The sequence below is a fragment of the Cervus elaphus genome, chromosome 30 (assembly GCF_910594005.1).
Source record: "Cervus elaphus chromosome 30, mCerEla1.1, whole genome shotgun sequence".
In the NCBI taxonomy this organism is placed as follows: domain Eukaryota; kingdom Metazoa; phylum Chordata; class Mammalia; order Artiodactyla; family Cervidae; genus Cervus; species Cervus elaphus.
This window is the reverse complement of record NC_057844.1, coordinates 70,014,444-70,029,746: the sequence shown is the minus strand read 5'-3', so window position 1 is coordinate 70,029,746 and position 15,303 is coordinate 70,014,444. Positions and strand designations below refer to the sequence as shown.

Below are 15,303 nucleotides of genomic sequence, written 5' to 3'. Positions count from 1 at the left end.
GGTCTTCTTGGCCACTGTCACCTGGGTGGCTGTCACCTTTTTTTAAAATTTATGGTGACAGTGTTGTATGTGTCACTAGGCCAAGGTCAATAGCTCCCCTCTGAGTGCAACAATTCCTGCTGTTAATCATTTACTCTTTGGGGACACAATTTTGTTGGTTTTTGAAGAGAAGCTTCCGGTCAGAGAGAGGTTCACAGGAGTAGTCAAGGAGGTCCATTGCCCCAGTTGTTTCTCTGGAGGTTGGGGCTCAGGGGCCCCTTCACTCAAGTGTGATGGTCCCATGGAGTGAACCCCTGAAGCTTCTGGGAAGATGGTAATTGGCATCACCAAGGGGGGGTCCATTCCTCTTAGGAGTAACTGATATTTCGGGCTGTAGGTTTTCCAGATTTTCAGATGAACCTGGTCCTCTGGCTGGAAGGGATGGAGGGAAGGTTGGTGAATGCAGGCATGTGTGCTGTTGCTTCACTCATGTCTGACTCGCTGCAGCACCATGGACTATAGCCCATCAGACTCCTCTGTCCATGTGATTCTCCAGGCAAGAATACTAGAGTGGCGTGCCACTGCCTACTCCAGGGGATATTTCCAACCCAGGGATCAAACCTAAGTCTCTTGTCTCCTGCATTGGCAGGTAGGTTCTTTACCACCAGAAGAGTAGGGGTTTCCCATTGTAGACCTGAGAAACATTAGGTAATATGTGAAGCATCTAGAGCTCTGGTCCTCTGGCTCCACATCCAGATTTCTCTGTACAATTCAACAATGGATCTCAATATTTCTTCTAAATGTCCTATTAGTTAATGTTCAGAAAAGAATGTAGGAAGTTTCAAAAGATCTTGGTTAAAAGCAAAAAAGACAGAGGCTGAAGGGACTGAATGTATTTGGCAGTTTGGAGACACTAATTATGGCCTTGAGATATTTATGAGGACTGGAAGGAATAGTCTGGGGCAATCTGACAAGGAAAGTCACTAGACTTCCAACTTCAGCAACCAATTTCTTCATCTTTGAAGTAGAACTAGCAGCTGAGTGCATACAAGACTAGAAAATGTAGGGAATTTAAAAAAGAACTGTTAATTGGGTGAGGTTGTAGATAACAATATGGAGAAGATAATGGCAACCCACTCCAGTACTCTTGCCTGGAGAATCCCAGGGATGGGGGGAGCCTGGTGGGCTGCCGTCTATAGGGTCGTGCAGAGTCAGACACGACTGAAGCGACTTAGAAGCAGCAGCAGCAGCAGATTACATTATCTGATAAAGAGCTAACATCAGAAAGTATGTTACTGAAAAATTACAGATTTCAATTCTAATTGTCTTATTTTTTGCAAAAAAAAATTTTAAACATGCATGAAATATCAAGAAAGTAGTATAATAAATATCCATCATGCCCATCAATAGAAAATTATCAACATTCTGCTATTCTTTTATTTGGTCTTATTTAAAATGTTTGAATACATTAGGCTTTCCTTAAAATAATTTCCCCTTCAGCTTTATTGAGGTATCATTGACAATCAAAAATGTATATATTTAATATGTACAACCTAATGACTTAAGACACATATATACATTGTGAAATACCACAGCCAAGTCAATCAACATAGCCATCACTTCACACTTTAACCATTTTCCTTATTTTCTTTTTTTATGTTGAGAATCTTCAAGATCTAGTCTCTTAAAAAATAAAACATACACATAGAATATTGCCAACTGTAGCCACACTGCTGTTTACTAGTTCTGCAGAACTTACTCATCTTGCATAACTGAAGCTAAAAGCCATTATTAACAACACTGTATTAGCCAAGATACATGGGAAATTATCAAATAACAAAATGATATCGCTATAAGCACCACAAACTTTAATCTTTCTTTATTTACGGTAGAAGGAGAAACTGCTGAGCTGGTAAGATGGTCACACAAATGACTACAGACATGAGTGGGAGTCCAAGATTTTGTTTGTTCAGTTCTACAGTGATTCCAAAAGTGTATTCTAGGCACTTTTCATGCATACTGTCCATCTACCAGTACTGGACTTGAACTTGAGTTCAAATCAGGATTTGTCATTTACTAACTTGAAGAACTTAGACAAGTTACTGTCCTTAAGCCACATCTTTCTCACCTATAAAAATAGGAATGATAGTACCTTCTTGAATAGGGCATTGTTACAAAAGTAGTGAGGTAAGTTTTCCAGAAACACCCATAACCTGTGTTGTGTAACATATGTCACTGTCATTCCACTAGGCCCTGAAGCACATGATGAAAAAATCATAAGGCAGTCACTCTCCCCACCCCCTCATCCATGTTCCCCTTTCCCAATCTAAGAGGGCAGCAAAAAGCCCACAGAAAAAAAAAAAAAAAAAAAAAAAAAAAAAAAAAAAAAAAGCCCACAGAGATCCCTACATAATGCAACATGTGAGATGCCAACAGCCTGTCCCCAGGAGCAGCATTCATTCATCTTCCAAAATCATCCAGGTTCCTCTAATTCTCTGTTACTTTTCTTTAGCTCTTGCAGCTCTACACACATAATCTGTGCTAAACCCTGCAGCTGTGTGAGGTCAAATGCTTGCCTACAACCTGTGGTTATATTCTACCCAAGTTTCTGTGTCAAAGCTACAGTCAGGCCAAACAAATGAAAATGTTGGCATTTGGAGCAGAGAAAGGTTTATTGCAGGGGCCACGTAGAAGTACAGGCAGCTCATCCTTATAAGACCCAAACTCCCTGATGAATTTCAGGAGAGTTTTTAAAGGCAAGGTGAGGGAGAAAGTCCAGGGAATGTAATCAACTCCTACACCATTCTCTGATTGGTTGAGGGTGAGGTAACAGGGTAAGATCACAGGGTTTAATATCATCAGTCCTTAGGTTCCAGCTGGTCTGGGTGCTGCCTGCTTAAGGCCATGATTCAGTTGACCTTCTTCCATCTGGTGGGGGTTTTAATATCTGCAGAGCAACTCAGAAATGTCCATCAGAGACTGTCATCTATGTCCTTCAGAGAGAAGCTAAAGATTTTGTGACTGCTATATGGCCTATTTATTGTTTAACTTTTTGGTTACTACATGTTCACATTCTTCCAAACACTAATTCCTGAGCCAGCCTTTTGTGGCTCAAAGGAGGCCAGGAGGCCGGGGAGACTAAAACTTTTCTACAAACAAGTGACAGGCAGAGGGCCTGGGGTGGGGGTGGGGGTGGGGTCTATCCCAGGAAGGCCCCCCAGGGTCCTGCTCTATTCCAGTTGGAGAACCTCCCACAGCGCCCTTGTTTGGTCCTGATGAGGGTAGCGTGTCTGGAGGGCAGGCTGCTATCTCCTACCAACTTTCGCCAGGTCTTCACCACAGCTGAGGGGAGTTTCTGAGCAGATGAGGCTGATAGAGCCGACCCCTCCCTTCTCCATTCTCTGGTTGGGTGCCTGCACTCAGAGCACGCCCTTTGGTAGAGTTTGCAGGCAGGGCTCGGTTGTGGACGCCTGAGGGTCCTGCGCCTTGTGCGTAGTTCCCCTGCCCGCCTCCATCAGCTGTGCCTGCGGCCTCGCCTCTCACCTGCGTGTGGCTCCTGGCAGCCTCCTCCTGGCCGCCCCTTCGTCCTGCTGCCCCCACTGCTCCGACTCCAGGCGGTTGAGGCGCAGAGCGTGCGGCCACGAGAGGTCAGGGCCAGAAGTCCCAACAGCGCCCCACTCCCAGAGCCGGTGGTTCTGTCTCCCTAAGAGGACCGCGCTGTGTCTGAGCCTCCAGCCTCTCCGCCGGCACCTCCAGTAGCAGCTTCGCCGCCAGAGCAGCGCGATCCCAGCCGGCGGACGCCCCCGCAGGCAAGATGCGGAAGCCCAACCCGCTGCAGGACGCGAACTTCTGCCGCCGCCTGTTCTTCTGGTGAGAGCCCGCCTGGGGTGCTACAACTCGCCGTCTATGGGCTACTGCCTGACGCTGTTGACCCCTTTCAGGGACTTGGTATAGCGTCAGGGAGAGGGAGCCCTTTCCGATGGCTGCTTGGGGCCGGTGGGGCCGCTCCACTCGGTCCAAGGGTTTACTGTCTGGCGTCAGGCTGCGAAAAGGGGACCCCGGAGAGTTATCTGGTCGGGGCGCAGGGTCTCCCTGTGTAGCGGAAGCGGAAATATTTATAATAAAGAAAGAGGCTCTCTGCCCCGCCAGCCTTGTATGGCCTGGGAGTAGCGGGGAGCAGGAGACAGGGAGGCTGAGAACCCAGGCTGCCCAGGGGAATCATCGCCCAGCGGGGGAAGGACTGGACTCTCCACGCTCCATCCTTACCCAACTTCCCCAGCACTGCTTAGGAATTCTGTCTTAACTAAAGTTGCACTTTTTTTTTCCCCTCCCCTAAGCAAACAGCTTAGGAACAGCTACCTTTGTCTAATTAGTGCTCTGCACCATTGCCATTTTCCAATAATGTCATCACTTTCCCCATATTCCTTAAGTGACATCTGAGTCCCAACTGCACCAGGCTTCCTCTTCCCATGAGTCTATGACCACGTCTCCCTCCCTCTCTCCCTCCATGATTGTGTCTCACTGTATGTCCTGATACCTAGTTGTGACAAATTTCATGTGTGTAACAAATGCTATTATTTTTTTATTTGTGAATGGGGACACTATTCTTGAACGTACTTTGCTTTGACCAGGGACACACAGCCCGTGACTGGAGCCCCTTTCTTTATCCTAGGGGCTTCACTGATAGCTCAGTTGGTAAAGAATCTGCCTGCAATGCAGGAGACCCCAGTTCGATTCCTGGGTTGGGAAGATCCCCTGGAGAAGGAATAGGCTACCCACTGCAATATTCTTCAGCTTCCCTTGTGGCTCAACTGATAAAGAATCTGTTTGCAATGTAGGAGACCAGGGTTTGATCCCTGGGTTGGGAAGATCCCCCTGGAAGGGGAAGGGGCTTCCCACTCCAGTATTCTGACCTATAGAATTCCAAGGACTGTATAGTCCATGGGGTTGCAAAGAGTCAGACATGACTGAGCGAATTTCACTTTCTTTTCTTTATTGTGTATTTCTGCTTCCACCTTTTAGGACCACTCTGGGCATGGGGTCCCTGAAACCTTTGGGGTCTTATCCAGATCTTTAGCTCAGAGAAGCAGTGCATGGTCTTGATGCAGGTGATCCTGCCCAGGTGTCCTATGGTTCTGAAACCACTGAAGAGTCCCTGAGCTGGAAGGAAAAATGTAGATAAAAAATGACCCAGAGAGGTAAAGTTCTTAACTAAAGTTTCCATCCAGTAGCTGGGACTACTAACTAGGTGGGACTGACCTTTGGGCTTGAATCACAGTTGGGTGATCGATTTTTTTGTTTTAATGGACATTCATCTTTGCCACAAATTCTGTTATTTCCTTTTTTTTTTTTTTTTTAATGGAAGAGCCTCAGGGATTCTCAGGAGTTGGGAGCTCCTATGCTTATTTTCATGGTGTGCATTCAGTATGTATAGCTGTATCTCTTGGCTATTTGGTGGCCCTTAAGGAAAGAGGGGATTATGGATGTGGTTACCTTAAATCACAGGAAAGTAGGTAAACATCTCTTAACTTCAGGCAGGGCAATCAACTCTCCAGACATGTTCTACTTGTGGATTTTGAAAATGTATGTGCATGGAAATGGAAGGTGAAGACTTCTCATTGATTTGGTAGGCACCCATTTCCAGTTTTCCTGCTTGAGATATTATTTCTTTTTTTACATATGAAGTCACTGAAGCAGAGAGGTTGAGCAAGTTACCTATGGTCACACAACTAGTAAGTGAAAAAAATTGGATCCCAAACCAGCGAGTCTGGTTCCCAGGCCTGTGTTGCCCAGTATGTAACTGCAGTACTGAGCTGCTTCTACTTGTTCTTAAATGCAGGGAGAAGGTGATTCCAAACAGATCTTTGGTCTTGTAGGCAGGAGTTTCTCAGAGGGAGTTCTTAACTTTCTTGCTGTTGGAGATGATGCTCAGGTGAAACAGCTCTGTAATCAAGCATTAGGATGGCTGTTCTCAGAGTATGGCTCTCAGACCTGCAGCATCCTCATCACCTGGGAGCTGGTTAGAAATACAAATCCCCCTACACACCTTCTAGATCAATTCTGTAAAGTTAGAAACTCTGGGGATGGGTTTTAAACAAACTCCAGGTGATTCCGATGGAAGGTGGAGGCTGGCTTCTGCTTTAAGTCATTCCTCCCATTGATATTGGTAATTCAGTGTTAACTTTTAAAAAGGGGTCCAGACTTTGTGAAGTTGGTTGTTGACCATGATTGCCATCTTGTATGTAAAGTCTGAGGTACCTTCATGATTTCCTTTTGCCCTTGCTTCCCCGGGAAATGTGAAATGAGTCCATCCAGGAAGTGCTGCCCAGACACAAGGCCCACCTTGTAGAGAAAAACTGAGTTTTCATCTTCTCATTGGGTATTTGCTTTCCTTCTCACATTTCATCTGCTTTCTCAACTTGTAAATGATGCCATTTACGGACTTTATATAAATGACTTTATACAAATGACCTCACTGAGGTTTTAGTGTTTTCACAGCACAGGTTGGACATAGGGTTTAAGAGAAGTTGTACGTTACGGTTATTGGTAATTGTTGTGAATTTTAGGAAAGAATATTTATTTTTCTATTTATGTAAAAAATTTAAAGCTATAGAAGAAGAAAGGAATAAGAATTTATTTCTATTAGTCAAATATACTTGCTGATATTTTGGTTGTATTTTCTATTCCCTAGAAATCTTTCTGCACACCTGAGCATGCATGCTTTTCTATAAAACTAAATAAATTTGAATCTTGAGTCCTTCTTAATTTTCTATGATTAATGTTTATTTATGGAATTAGATAATGTTCAAAATATGGTATTTAATGCAATTTATGCAGTCTTTCACTTTTAACAGTTTATTGCTAATTATGATATGATGGCCATATCCATAGGGATATATATTTACCTAACCCTAATATTTAGGTCCATCTTTCCTTTTTCTATATTTCCAGAAGCAGGATAAACTGGTGAAAAGCCAAACTGGCTTTGATCAGGTTCCGACCAGTTTGCCCTCTTAAAACTCTGGTATGCTTATTTCATTGCCATCTTTGAGTACCTGAATTACATTCTTGCAATGTGGGAGACCTGGGTTTGATCCCTGGGTTGGGAAGATCCCCTGGAGAAGGGAAAGGCTACCCATTCCAGTATTCTGGCCTGGAGAATTCCATGGACTGTATAGTCCATGGGGTCACCAAACATATTTACTCTTTGTTCTTTAACTTCAAGTATAGCTTGAGTTTGGTTCTTGTTCTATAATATTTCCCCAGAGCAAATATTCACTGGTTCCTGCCACCCAATGTAGTTTCAGATTAAAATTGGTGGTTAAAATTTTGTTTTTTTTAAGATTTTGTGGTCATGATTTTATGGAGATAGATTAATCCAAACATCACCTATTTCCATGGTATGTGCGAAATAAGATGTTATATCATGTACTGTTTTTCCTCAGTTTTCTTTCACTGCAAAACATTTATAACATTGAAGAAAATGCACTTGACTGGGCCAGTACTTAAGGGATTAATCTTGGGAAAGAACCAAAGCCAAAATACACTGTAGGTTTACTAATGTATAAAGTATAGTTGGTCACTGTTTGAATTTGTATTTTTTTTAAACCTTTGAAAGTGAAGTGAAAGTGTTAGTTGCTCAGTTGCGTCTTACTCTTTGTGACCCCATGGACTGTAGCCTGCCAGGCTCCTCTCTCCATTGGATTCTCCAGGCAAGAATACTGGCATAGATTGCCATTCCCTTCTCCAAGGGATCTTCCCGACCCAGGAATTGAACCCAGATCTCATGCCTTGTAGGCAGATTAAACCTTTATATCTTCCAAAATCATAAAGTAGTGATTGTCAGGGAATGTTTAACAGTAGGATTCCTGTGTGCTGTTTTCTGTCTTTCATGAGCCCTCTGTTCCTTGTCAGTTCCCATCAGGAATGAGAGGAGCAGCACTCTGCTCCCAGGACTGAGATCAAAGAGATGGAATGCATGCATAGGATTTCCTTCATTAGCTTTTCCATACGTTGAAACGGATTATTTACGACCCTCTTTTGATATGGATTGCCTTTTGGCTTTATGGCCTCTATTACTCCTTGTTCCCTTGGTAACTTGTAAAGTCTGGTCTTTTGATCTTTATCTGAAGAAGCTACCTTGTAATACAGTATATATATTCACACAGAATTCAATAAAGCACCCTTGTTCCACTAGAGACTTGGGTCTCCACATCCTTCCTTCTCTCTCTCTCACTCTCTGTCTCTCTTTCTGGCTGATTCTCTGGAGCGTGGAAGTCTGTCTAGCTCATTTTCCTGCCCAGGCTTTCAAGACCTCTCAAGACTTCTTGAGAGGGCGCCCTGTGCCTATGTGAGCAATACAAGCTCTGTCCTAGGGCTTGATTGGTTTTCTGCATAACCCAGGGAATATTAGCCTCTTTCCTTCTTTCACTTTCTTATCATCAACTCCAGACCACCAGATTCCAGTCCATTAAAGGACCACAACAAGTGATGTTTATATCTTCAGAGAACTATACCTCCTGCAGTAACTAAAAATATTTTTTTTCTCTTTATTGTACCAACTCCTATACAGAATGTACTATGGGGAACAACTCAACCTTGAAGATCTTTTAACTTTTCTGTTTAAACCACATTGAGACAAATAGCTTCATCTGTGAGAGATTTCTTTAACTAATCCCTCTGTGTGTTTATGGTGGATGTCCTGTTTCAGGGATGGAGGACACTGAGATCTTTCTGTCCTGATTGACTGCACCATCTTTCTCAGGGAACACTCATTGGAAAGAGATCTCCCCATCACGTGGCTGTACATATAAGATACAGAAGAAGTCCTGAGAACATCAAAGTTCTAGCATCTAAAAGTCATCTATTTCAGTAGTAATTCTTCTGGAAAATGTCATTCTTCTTTCTGTATCCACAGGTACAACTGAAAGAAGCCATTGAAGATCTTCCTGGTAAAACTGATACTGACTTAGCAGAATCAGGTTCAAGCTTGAGTGTTGGACAGAGACAACTGGTGTGCCTTGCCAGGGCTTTTCTCAGGAAAAACAAGATACTGATTACTGACAAAACCACATCAAATGTGGATCCAAGGTATGGAGCTGAGGTCCATGAAACCTGGAATTAGCATTTTAAATGTGATAACCAGAGAACATTTAATGATACTGAGAAGTGTTTCTAAGTGCTCTTTTGCCCCAGAGACATTAATTCCAGGAAATAAAGGAAGAAACAAAAACATGTTCTAGGGTGTTAATATTGTTATGAGGCATCCTAAGAGAGCTAGACTCCTAACTCCAGCTCTGATAGTTATAAGCAATTTCAAGAGAATACTATTTCTCATTGTTTAATGCAAAATAGTAAATTTCTAAGTAGTATTTTCATATGTAGTTTTTCAAGAACAAGATTATGTCTTAAAGTATTGAGTTTTCAAAAATTATAAAGATACCACATGATATTTTTAGTTCATAAGGTTTCTCTTCTGTCTTTGCTAAAGTAAATTCAACTTATTTGATTCCAGATCTGATGAGTTGATTAAAAAAAATAATCCATGAGAAATTTGCCCTGTGCACTGTGCTAACCATCACACACCAATTGAACACCATTATTGACAGTGACAGGATAATGGTAAGACCCTCACTAGTGAAATTTCAGTTGTTTGCATTTATGTGAAATTTTTCAATGTATTTTTCCTTGTAAAACCTAAAAGGAACCTCTAGCAAGTTAATTTTCTCTCAGGTTTTCCTCTCATTCCTAACAATGACTCAGGTATTTAATTATACTTTCAAATTGTTCTATTAAATAATATATCCAGTAATTTCATATTTTCATATAAGTTTATTTGGGTTGTCATCTTTCTTTAAGATACCCAACCATGGAAATATTCCAAATTCAAGATACATCTTCATATTTCAGGGTGGTAAGAATACAGTCATTTTCACTGTGTCAGTTGTTTCAGCATTTTGGGATTCCCTCAATCACAAAATTAGCCTTTCCTTTAAATTGCCAGGAGGTTGTTGAGTATGTTGTGCTTAGTCTCTCAGTTGTGTGCAACTCTTTGCAACCCCATGGATTGTAGCCACCAGGCTCCTCTGTTCATGGGGATTCTCCAGGCAAGAATACTGGAGGGGGTTTCCATGCCCTCCTCCAGGGAATCATCCCAACCCAGGGATCAAACACAGGTCTCCCACACTGCAGGTGGATTCTTTACCAGCTGAACTACCAGGGAAGCCCAAGCTTGCAGAATTACTCAGCTGTTGGCACAGTCACAATGTATGCTGTCTGAGAAAGGGCCTAGTGAGAAAAACGAATTTCAACAGAAAGGATTTAATATAGGCGATTTGTTGCATAGCAATTGGAGGGCTAGAAAAATGAAAGGAAACACTAGGATAATGATTTCAGGAAGCAGTTACTGTGCCCCAGTACAGAACTCTAGACCTAAGAACTCAGACGTGAGGCTTCAAAGAGTTAGTGCTCACACCACAAGGAGAGGTGACTGCCTAATTGTTGGCTCTCTTTGTGAGGGAGTATGATGAGGCTGTGTAGTAGAAACCAGGTAGATCATTTGCTGTACATCCCACCTTCAGTTTCCTTCTAGTGGTGAAACCTAACAGGCAACTGGTCTAAGATGCTCTGAAATATGGTTTGAGGAGACAGAGCTTCTGCATCACAGAAAGGAGTGTAGAAAGAAAGGTAGATCAGGGGCTGAGAGACTGTAGATAAACAACTAGCAGGTCTCTCACACAGTAGATCTGGAAGTGTACATATGGCAGACTCCAAGCTTTGGTTTCTAGATATGTTTCTTATCCTCCTTCCACTTTTGATTGTCTCTTTCTTCTTATGTAATTTAATAGTTCTTTCCTTCCTTTCTCCCTCCCTTTTTCTTTTTCTGTTTCTCTCTCTCTCTCTCTTTGTCCTTTCACTCTGTTGCTTGCTGAGTTTCAATAAATGTAGTGTGGACTTATTAAATAAGGAAATTATTCCTCCAAGAAAAAAACCAACTGCAAATAAGCCCAAGAGAATTCAAGTTATTTTCAGGCCAAGCCCCAGCCTGTGACAATCAGCTGGTTTTACTAGTCTTAAGATTCTGCAGTATCCAGTGATGCTGACTAGTGATGAAGTAAATAAAGCCCACATGATGCATAAGAGGCAACAGATGGATATAAGCATGATTTTGATGGTCCATACAAAACAGATAATAATCAGTAATATACAGTCAGTATACCCAGACTTCCTTATGTCCAATGATGATGGAACTGTCTCTTTTGACTTCTTGGGCAATTTCTGGAATATCACCTCCCATCGTACTTCACATGCATTGTCAGATGGGATCATCAGTGGGGACATTAAACAGATACCAGACTGTCAGAATTGAGGCTGTACCTGTAGCTTCACTCTCCCAAGCTGGACATGCACAGGAGTGAGCTCTGAAGAGGCAGACAATAGGGGTGGGGTAGCTGCAACAAAAGGGATGCTCTAGGAAGGAAAGCTATGACAAACCTAGACAGTGTATTAAAAAACAAAGATATCACTTTGCTGACTAAGGTCTGTAGAGTCAAAGCTATGGTTTTTCCAGCAGTCATGTACGGATGTGAGAGTTGAACCATAAAGAAGGCTGAGTGCCAAAGAATTGATGCTTTTGAACTGTGGTGCTGGAGAAGAGGCCTGGCGTGTTACAGTCTGTGGGGTTATAAAGAGTCAAACACAGCTTAATGATGGAACAACAAAGTAATTAGTGATGTTGAGCATTTTTTCTTGTAACTCTTGGCCATCTGTATGTCTTCTTTGGAGAAATGTCTATTTAGGCCTTTGCCTATTTTTTAATTATATATTTTTGTTTGGGCTTATATATATATATATATATATATATACATATATATATATATATATATATATAAAGAGAGACAGAGAGAGAGAGAGATGAGCTGTTTGTGTATGTTGCATATTAACCCTTTGCCAGTCACTTCATTTATAAATATTTTTTCCACATTCCACAGGTTGTCTTTTCATTTTGTTGATGGTTTCCTTTGCTGTGAAAAGCTTTTAAGTTTAATTAGATCCTGTTTGTTTATTTTTGCTTTTATTTCTTTTGCCTTGGGAAACTGATCTAAGATAATATTGATGCAATTTATATCTGAGAATGTTTTTCCTGTGTTCTTTCCCATGAGTCTTATGGTGTCATGTTTTGTATTTAAGTCTCTAAAACACTTTGAGTTTAGATTTGGTGTGAGGGAGTCTTCTGATTTCTTTGATTTCCATGTAGCTGTCCAGCTTACCCACACCACTTGCTAAAGAGAATGGCTTTTTTCCTCCATATATTCTTGCCTCATTTGTCATGGATTAATTGATTGTGTGTGGAGACCTGTGTTTTAAAATTGCATTTTTTTCCTTCTTCATTGTCAGGAAGAGTAATTATGTGTTATCATCCTATGCTTAAGTAAAATTACTTACTTGGGGCACCTAGATAGGCATGCTAAATCATGTGTGTGCTGTGTGCTAAGTCACTTCAGTCGTGTCTGACTCTGTGCGACCCTATGGACTGCAACCTGCCAGGCTCCTCTGTTCATGGGATCCTCCAGGCAAGAATAATAGAGTGGGTTGCCAAGCCCTTCTCCAGGGATCTTCCAGACCCAGGGATTGAACCCACAGTTCTTATGTCTACCTGCACTAGTAGGCAGGTTCTTTACCACTAGAGCACCTGGGAAGCCCTTGGGGCATCTAGATAGGTATGCCAAATCATAGGACGTTTTAATTATCATGTGGATGTGATAGATTCAATTATTGTTAAACTCTTTTGAGAAAGTCACCTGTTAGAAGTAATTCACAGTAGTGAACAAAAGAGGACCATGATGATTGCTCTATGAGATTTAATAAAAATTTCCAATTAAATAACATGGATAGAATTAACTGCAATACTTAGATGTGGAAAAACGACCTGTGTCCTGTTTAGACTTTTAGTGTATTGCCTTAAGATACACAGTATCTTAATGTGCATAAAAGCACTGGAAGGCAAGCAGCTGAAGAAAGAGAAAGAAGCAAAGAAAGGTAATTTTTGAAAACAGATTCAGATTTCAGGCATTCAGATTCAGCTACTCTGCTGTGCTGTACACACCATGATCCGTAGAATTTGGAGCTCAATTTCTTACTTGTTTCTTTAGTCTTATTCAAATAGAAAAATTGAATTTCTGCATATGCCTTCTGTGCCAAACAATTCTGTTCAAGCTACTTACATAGCAGCTCCTTTGCCAGCATTTCACTCTCAGAACAAAACAACAACAAAAAAGAACAACCACCACATCAATTTCAAGAAGTACCTTAACCTCTCCAACAAGATATTTGGTCCCCTCTTGCATTTGTGCTAAGTCACTTCGGTCATGTCCTACTCTTTGTGACCCCATAGACTGTAGCCCTCCAAGCTCCTCAGTCTGTGGCATTCTCCAGGCAAGAATATTGGAGTGGATTGCCATACCCTATTCCAGAGGATCTTCCCAACCCAGGGATCAAACCCTCATCTCTTGCATTGCAGGTGGATTCTTTAATGATTGAGTCACTGGGGAAGCCTCTTAGCAACTGACATATTCCAGGATGCTAAAGAAATTCAGAAGCACTTATTTTTTTTTTTTCCAAATATGCATATTTTCTGTCAAAACAACTTGACAATTCATTTGCTATCAGGTCACTGTCATACAGGTCACTATATGACATGAATCTAATTTTTGAAAGTGAAAGTCGCTCAGTTGTGTCCAACTCTTTTGTCACGCCACGGACTGTATAGTCCAGGCCACTGAATTCTCCAGGCCAGATACTGGAGTGGGTTGCCGTTCCCTTCCCCAGGGAATCATCCTGGTCCAGGGATAGAACCCAGGTCTCCCATATTGCAGGTGGATTCTTTACCAGCTGAGCCACCAGGGAAGCCTAAGTATACTGGAGTGGGTAGCCTATCCCTTTTCCAGCAGATCTTCCTGACCCAGGAATCAAACCAGGGTCTCCTGTATTGCAGACAGATTCTTTACCACTTGAACTACCAGAGAGGCCCTAATTTTTAGGTATATTGAATTTCATTTTCTTGAATGAAGTGATTTCCCAACGTTGAATGTATGTATGCTGCTGTTGCTGCTGCTAAGTCGCTTCAGTCGTGTCCGACTCTGTGCGACCCCATAGACGGCAGCCCACCAGGCTCCACCATCCCTGGGATTCTCCAGGCAAGAACCCTAGAGTGGGTTGCCATTTCCTTCTCCAATGCATGAAAGTGAAAAGTAAAAGTGAAGTCGCTCAGTCCTGTCTGACTCTTCGAGACCCCGTGGACTGCAGCCTACCAGGCTCCTCTGCCCATGGGATTTTCCAGGCAAGAGTACTGGAATGTCTGTATACATAGGCCTCAAAGCTCAAAGTCTGAGAGCTAAAAGCACTAATTAATGGTAACAACCCCAAATGCCCTTGGCAAAAACATAAATGCTACAGACAGCTCAGTGCCCATAATAAGAGTCTAAAACTTTCATTGTCTTCCTTTCCTATAACATTATAATAATAAAAGGCCAAGTTAGGCCTTTATCTGCCTGGTCAAACAGGGTAAACAAACCATTTAAAAGTCACTAGGTCTACCACTCAATAGATTTTATTCTCCCTGTCCTACCTCTTTTAGAAATATTGTCTGAGTTTTGTTACTGAGAAACATTGTGTCAATGGGTTTCTTTCTGCTAATTAACAGGTTTTGGATTCAGAGAGCCTAGAAGAATATGATGAGCCGTATGTTTTGGTGCAAAATAGAGACAGCCTATTTTACAAGATGGTGCAAGAGTTTAGACAAGAGTGAGGCCACTGCCCTCACTGAAAGAGCAAGAAAGGTGAGCTGCAGGAAGTTGTAATGAAAGTTTGTCCCCAGGTTTCACTCTTTACAATCTCCATCAGGGATCTGGTAACAAGCACTCTGTGCCCTTTTCAGTCAGAAGCCTCCAGAGACAAAGCTTCATGACTGGGTCTTAACAACATGTTTCAGGTTAAAGGCAGGTCTGCTGAGAATCTGCAGCAGTGCTGGGGGTGGGGTGTAGGATGTGTGAATACTCATGTGCCTGAGAGATTTCAGATTGGATTTATTGCGCGTTTGGACTGTGGGTTCAGATTCCCATGAAACACGGAACACTCACATTTTGTACACCCTTTATACTTCATTCTGATTGGTGCTCAGTACATTTGTGATACAAGTGCTGTCAAGGAACATCCAGGAGTTTTGAGAGTTTGTGGGGAAAAATTATGGAATATTTTGGGTCTAGGGAAGATCTTGAAGGGAAAGTGTAGGTCACTTCTGTTTTCTAGTATGTAAAGAAAACTACT

At 42.1% G+C, this 15,303-nt stretch overlaps 1 pseudogene; it reads left to right on the top strand.

Annotated features, from left to right (window-relative positions):
- Nucleotides 1-6,203: 6,203 nt before the first annotated feature.
- LOC122686692 lies at nucleotides 6,204-14,785 on the top strand (annotated as a pseudogene).
- Nucleotides 14,786-15,303: the final 518 nt, after the last annotated feature.